The sequence below is a fragment of the Falco naumanni genome, chromosome Z (assembly GCF_017639655.2).
Source record: "Falco naumanni isolate bFalNau1 chromosome Z, bFalNau1.pat, whole genome shotgun sequence".
NCBI classification, from domain to species: Eukaryota; Metazoa; Chordata; class Aves; order Falconiformes; family Falconidae; genus Falco; species Falco naumanni.
The window spans coordinates 85,111,946-85,119,382 of NC_054080.1; positions in this window are offsets into that span (position 1 = coordinate 85,111,946).

Consider the following 7,437-nt stretch of genomic DNA (forward strand, 5'->3'; position numbering starts at 1 on the left):
ACTTAAAAAGCTGAAAATCTCTCCCTGCAAAGCCTTTCTTTCCCAGCAAAGAGTTAAAAGCCACAGGTCAAGGGGCGCTTGCTGCTGGCATCCATGGGGCTGGACCTTGTTGGGTGCTTTACTGTCTGAGCATCGGCCAAGGGTGCGGGACGTCATGCGGGTGGGCTGGCCCCGTTGGCTCTGGCAGGCTCTGGGGGATTTTAATGAACCCGTGATGATTTTAGTGATCAGGCTGGTGCGTAATACATGAGGCTGCCTTTGTGTCTTACTGGAGAGCAGAAATTCTTGAACTTCAAAATAAAATTGCCCTCACAAATTTAATTCCTTGAAGTCCATTTGGTCTGATTTTTTATCCAAAGGCGTCTCTCTCTCCATTTAAACAATAAATATGTATGAATAATGAATTCTCCAAACCCAATCATGCCATGCCGCCTTGCCTGAGTGGGTTCAGTGAATCGATCACTTGTGTTTGGAGATAGTCATTAAATTCCCTTCTGTTCAGCTGCTTCCCACAGGACCGGTCTGCGATCCATGTCAATCTCCTTCTCCCTATCCTACAGCTGCTGCTCTGGGTCTTCATTTTGATAAACAATCTGTTAACTGAAAATGGAGCCCCAAGTTACTGTAGCTAAATTGTAATTACTCTACTCATCAGAACGCGAGGCTTAGAAAGAAACATATTGAAAAATGACAGACAGTGATAAATTTGGGGTTTCTGTTCTAACAGTTTTGAAAATGTGCCACTTCCATTTAATTCTGCATTCGAGAAATGATAGCACTGCTTACGGCTCTTTACACGCTACCAGATTTTTATCTCCTAGGCATGGCACTACAGAAGCGACATGACAAAATCGCCTTGGCCTCTCCCTGAAAAAAAAAGCGCCGCTGCCTCAGCAGCCAGCAGTGTTTAATGACTCACCCCACGCCCGCTCAGGGACACATCCTGACTTCCCCGCCGAGCCGACGCGTCACCGCGCAGGGTGGCTGCTTGGCTCACCCTGAGCCGGCCATGGATGCTTCACCGGTTGAATCATCCCCCTTGTGTCAGCTGAGGTTTGCCTCAAGAAGCCTGAGGACCTGAGATGTGCTGCCACTCACCTTAAAGCTGCTTCCCTTTCTGCTGGCCTTGGAGAGCCGGCTCTGTTCCTGTAGCCCTTGGATTTTCTGTTCCAGGTACAATCACCGAGAGAGACGGCATCAAGCACTTGCAGGCTCCAGCTTTCCATGGTTTATGTTCTTCTTTAATACAGTGGATGATGATAAGGAGAAACACTTGGAACCGAAGGTGTGGCAGCACCTGGGGTTTTGGTGGGTTTTCTTGCATCGCTCCTTAATCAGGGATATAAGGATTGGTCCACTGTGAACTGGAAATAAGTTTATTGACCCCCCCCACACGTGACATGAAAAATGATAAGCATTAGTAGGCAGCCGCCCTTCTCTCGCAAAGGCAGAGCCCCAGCCTTTCCTCTGCAAGAAGCTGCACACGGGTTACAAACAGCCGTGCTCCCATGAGTGTTTCCAGAGCCCTGAGCTGGATTACTCCTGGGGCGCCTCCGTGGCTGACCCCCGTTCTCAGGACGTCTGCGGCTGGGGAGCCGTGCCCATCGCTCCCTTCCCAGCCTTGCCAGGGACAGTGGGAGAAGATGGATGGGCTCTGTGATTAGCCAGGAGTTTCCCTCCGGGAGGTGACCCAATTATCGCTGGAGCACAGGGCTGGAGGACACGAGGGGGGATGCCTGCTGTTCCCCACGTGCACGTGGGGATCTTCATCTCCTGCTTTCAGTCCCCGTGCTGGAGGGGCGAAGGGAGCGCCGTGCCCCGAGGTCCTGGCTGTGCCCGGCGGGCAGGCAGCGGTGCTGGTGCTTGCTGGGTTGCCCAACCCCATCCCGCAGCCCACCTGCACTTATCCCGTCTCACGGCCAGAAAGGTTACTTCATTGCTAATTTTTACCTTGTTTTGAAGTAAAAATACAATAAGTCTTGGTATGGTCTTCATATTTTAGCTCAAATAATTACCTTGAACTGCCAGATGAAACATTTCATTCATATTTTCTTTCTTCCCCCCTCCACACAATGGCCTTTTTCAGTGAATACTTATTTTAAAGGTTCTTTTCCTTCTTAAATTCAACCAGACACATTAATTATTCCTTTAATTTTTTTAATTTTTCACAGGGGGCACAAAACCCCAAGATTCAAAATTGAAAAAAAACATCCATACCTGAAAAAGACAAAGCCAACCGGTACGTTTTAGTATCAGATGTGCTGAAAATCAAAGCGTTTTGGTTTACAGATTTTCAACAAAGGAACAAAACAATAAAAAATCCACTTAATTTTTCATGCCTTGTCTCTGATTTTTGTGTTGGTGGTTTTTTTTTTTTTTCCTTTTTTTTTTTTTTTTAAAGAAAAGAGGAACTGAAGAACAGATGCCCTTTCTGAAAGACAAGTGTGATGGTATAATATCTGCCAGGCAGAAATTCCATTGCATGTATTGCTCAGTTCAAGCAGAAGACTCCCAAATGTGCCTGATTTGTGGATGGGACGGTGGGTGCCTTTTGCCCCCAGCTCATCCCATGCCACTCACCGGTGGTAGAACTGCACCCTCCGCTTGTGGTCTCTTCTCTCCCCACTTCCCTGCGGTGCGAGGCAGGTGAGGATGGATCTTGCCAGCTTCAAAAAGTTAATGAACCTCCTTAAAGTGGCAGCAAAACAGGGATTTTTTCAGGGGAGCAGGATGCCCCGCTGCGCCTGCCGGCAGCGAGGACACAGCATGGAAGCAGAAGACAAATTCCCTTGTTCTTGCAGCTGTGCTCCCAGCACCCCATGCCTACTGAATCACAGCTTCACAGCCCGGTCAGGGTGGGAAGAGACCTCCGGAGACCATCCAGCCCAACCCCTTGCTCAAACAGGGCCACGCAGAGCAGGTTGCTCCATCGCATCCAGTGGGTTTGAATGTCTCCAGAGAAGGAGCCTCCACCACCTCCACCAGCTCCCTGTCCCAGTGCTCCATCACCCCCCCCTCCCAGTACAGTTCCTCCTTGTGTCAGTGAGCGCTGCCGAAAGGACAAAAAACCCAAGGCTGCTGGCTTTGTTGCTTTTAAGTTGCCATTAGAAAGAAGAGGAAAAGAAGAAAGTCAATATAAACCACACTGCAGGAAATTCAAGTGCAGTTGTTCTAACCTTAGCCTGCTTTTATTTTCTTCCCTTCTCATTCATTAACCCACCCTCTTATCCGCTCCTATCTGCTTACACACCCCCCCCCCTCCCCCAGCAGCTTCCTCTTTGTTCTTCCCACCCCTCACTTTCCCCTCCTCACTCCTCGGTGTGCCTGTGAGTGCCCACTTGCCTCCAGAAAAAAAAGGACTAGATGGAAAAACAAGGACTTGGGAGATCTGCATCCATTCACAGGTTGGTCCAGGTTATTAGACCCAAAGCAAACCTGCCCAGATCCAAAGACTGAAGCCTAAAGCACCACCCAGAGCTGGAACACACATCGTGAAACACGTCGCCAGGTGGGAATGCCTCTTGCAAACACACCAGTCTGATCTGGACTAGAATAATTGGTTTTGGTAACTTGGTCCAGGTGTGGAGGACAACGGCAGTGATTTATTTGATGGGCATCGCTTATGGGACCTGTAAAAATGCTTGCTGTCACCCGGGCCACAGAGGTTGCTCCTGCGGGTGTCCCAAAGGGCTGTGATCGGATGGTCTCTCTCCTGAGCGCGACGCCGTGCTTATTTCTACAGGTATATATGGGCTGAAAATCTGGCACAAAAAACATACAGGTCTATTATCTATTCTGCATTTACCCTGTGCGTATGGAAACAATACGATGGATGCAGATGATGCGATTCCAGGCTGATTTTCGTTGGTGTGTTTCTGGAGTAAACATGGATTTCAACACTTTGTAGGTGTTTAAATAATTGTAATCAAGAAACTAGGTCAAGTTTTGCAGTATGGCTCCACGAACATCGTGATGCTGTAGAAGGGAAGGTGCTTGCTCTCAGGGACCTCCAGCACTAGACACTTTCCCTGCGTTGATTTGTCCCCAATTTGAAAACATCCCACTTTGATTACTGCTTTCTTTTTTTCTTTTTCCCTTCTCCTTTCAACTTAATGATACTGCAAGTTTCTTCATTAGCAAAATCTTGGCTGGTAGATGGTCTTTTCTTTGTTCTACATCGCATCCCCTCAAAGGCAGCTCTCTCCTTTCTAATGTATTGCAAAGGGTATTTGTAACAGATGAGAGATCAGTAAAGTAGCCTTGAAACAGACCTAAATAAAGCAGGGAAGAATAATAACGCTGCTCCTTTCCACTCTGGATTTCAGCAAATGGTCCTTCTCCTCTCCGTACAAACCTCATGTCTACGTCTGCCAGAATTTGTAAGGAAGACAACGCTACCTTAATATAAAGAAGAGAAGCTGGAGTCTCAGCAGGGGTAAATGAGTTTCCTGCAGGTTTGGAGAGATTTCTCGGATCTAAAGTGGGGTGCTTGAATAGTTTAGATAATGAAATGAAATGAATTTTCAACTGCTAGAGAAATGCTGTTCAGTGGACCCAAACATGGCTCACAATTGCCGCTTGCTGGGTGACATTAGCCAGCTCACAGATGCTCGGCTCTTCACAACCTCCCATTCCTTTTATTTTAAGGAGCTTGTGCTCTGTTAGCCCCTCGCCGGGGCTGCTTCAAGCACTCAGATATTCCCTTTCCAAGGAGACATGGGAAAGTTTGCTGGGAATCAAGTCCTCCCACTCGCACCACCGTTCCCCCCAAAGAAAGGCAGCAATTATTATTCTTAAGCTTCTTCTTTCAAATCAAAAAAGGAGTTAATATGTTCTATGGGCAGGAGGCATCTTTGATGGAACAGAAAAACCCAGACACAAACAATAAGAGCTTCCCTTCGAGGACCGGCCCAGATTGTCCATTAATTGTTTTAATTTGTCTCACGTGGCTTCACAGCAAATCTGGACTGAAATCACTTTAAGGTAATTGAGGATAATGGACCCCATCGCTCACTTTCCACCGGCTCGCTGGCCGAGGGGCTGCGACCCCGCGGGCTCTGCCTGGGGGGAACGGGGGCTGCGGGGGGGGGGAGTCACACCGGGGCAGCCCCCCGGCACGGCAACCCCACACCCTGCCCAGTGCCCGCAGCATCACGGCCCCAGGGCAGCCTTGGGGGTGCCCTACCTCCCCCAGCTAACAGGAAAAGAGCCAAAGTGCTGTTTTGTTCAGAAGTTGAATTCAATTAACTTTATGTGCAAATATTAGTTTTTTTCAGCCAAATGACTATACTCATATGTACAAAGTTTCTATATAATTTCTTTAAATAATTGCTGTAATTAGCATCTCAATTTGAATTTAGAAGCATTTTCCTACCCCCAACCCTCTTTTTTTTTTCCTTTTTTTGGTATTCTTTTTGAAAAACTAAATTAATTCCTCGGGAAACTGATGAGAAATTTTCAAACTAGAAATAAATGCCTGTAATACATCAAGAGATAAGGGAACAGGCAGAGATTATTCTGCAATTAAAGTTTACAGAAATAATTCCCCTTAAAATCCATAGAGTTTAATGTGATAAAGTCTATAATCTTCTGTCTTCTTTCGGAAAGGAGCATCTTCTAAATCTGGGAGGAGGAAGAGCTTGGTGGCAGCAGCCACTAACAGTCAAGGAGGTTTGAGCACTTCTCCCACGTATTGACATTCAAAAATATGAATAAACAAGGCACAGCAAACATCGGCAAATTGATTGGAAATTTGGACAGGTGATTGGAAGTTGAAAGCGAATATTTGTTTTTCACCCAAATGAATGTAAATTTCATTAGTTGATAATTAAAAGGAAATTATACAGACATTACAATTACTGCCAATGGCATAAATTATGAAGCTATATGGCAAAACAATTTAGGAATTCACATTGCAGTTCTTATTGTCAATTTGGTTACCCAAGAAACCAAGAATAAATAATATACCCAGTGACTATGCAAATGAAGCCTTGATGTGTTGCTAGGCTGTTAAAGCTAATGTCATTGTATAAAACAATAATGTTAAACATTATTAGTTTTTTAATTATGTCAGTTAATTAGAATTGTTGCTGTTAATTGCCTATGATTCATCTCCAGAAGAAAAATGTACAGCTAGCAGCTTTGGGGTGGCAGGGGGTGTGGGGGGGTGGGAGGTGGCTCCTCAAGGTATCACCTCAAAAGGGAACCGATTTTGCACGCTTACCTAAACCCCCGCGTTCTCAGGCGTGCAGCCCCGGCGGGGGTGGAGGGGTCGGGGGGGAGGGGGGGATGAAGGGCAAGAGGAGGGATGCTGCTGGCACCGATGGCGGTGGCATAGCCACCGGCGGGTGGCTGTGGCAAGATGCATGAACGCTTGGCTTGGCGTGCCCGCAATGCTGCTGGGCGATGGTTCCTGCCATGAAAATGGAAAGACTCGCTGGTTTCTAATGCATTGGGATAGTTTCCTTGTCCTGGGAAGAGCCATGTTCTGCTTTCTGTCCCAACCCAGAGTTGGGACTAATGCAGATGATGATGTGCACGTGAGGCACCTTTTCTAATAAATGAGCGAGCTGATACTTCCGTCATTTCTACCAGGATGCTACCTGGGGCTCCTGATGGCACCTTGGAAGCAGGCAGTAAAAAGATTTGCAAAATCTGATGGGTGCTGTGATCGCTGCTTGAGACCACCCCATTCCCCAGGCAATGACGGGAAACCACTCCAAGGCTCCTACAGATGAAGGGCAGGGGCTATTTAAAAACAAAATGGTGTTACCCACATGCTTTAAGTAGAAAGGCAACTTCAGCAGATGATGGAAGTGTTTAAGTCATGGGATAAGAAAAGTAAAGGGTATATACTCACCTGGGAACAGCCCTGTCCTCGCCCGTCCCATACCAGGGTGTCAGCATCAGCCTCCCCCTGCCTTGCTCCAGCGTTTCCCAATTTCTCTAAGTGTATTTCCTGTAAACAAAACCGTTTGTTTAACTGAGAGAAAATTATTAACACAACTTAAGCTTTAACAAGCAAGATTTTTTTTAAAAAACATTAAAATAAATGAATTTTTTTTAATTTTTAAATAATTTGTGTTTATTTTATACAAATAATTTTCTATACATTTTATTATATATAAACAAATACATAAATATATTATTATAGATGAATATTTTATATAAAAATAAATTAAAATTTTTAAATAAAAATTTCTATCACTTGCATGTAATTTTTAATGTTAAGATCACTCTCTGAGTCTGCAGCCTTCAGAAAGCAGTTCTTGCTACTTCAGTATGTGCTTCTGCAAGTGAGATGGATATTTGCATTAAAGTTTGCAGGCTCTGGCCTTCCTGCTTTCCTAATTAATTTTTAAGGACAATTTTTTAAAATTGTATTTTATTTGTTATTTTACCCTGTGGAACTGTTTCTGTAAGAATTCTTTTTTCTGC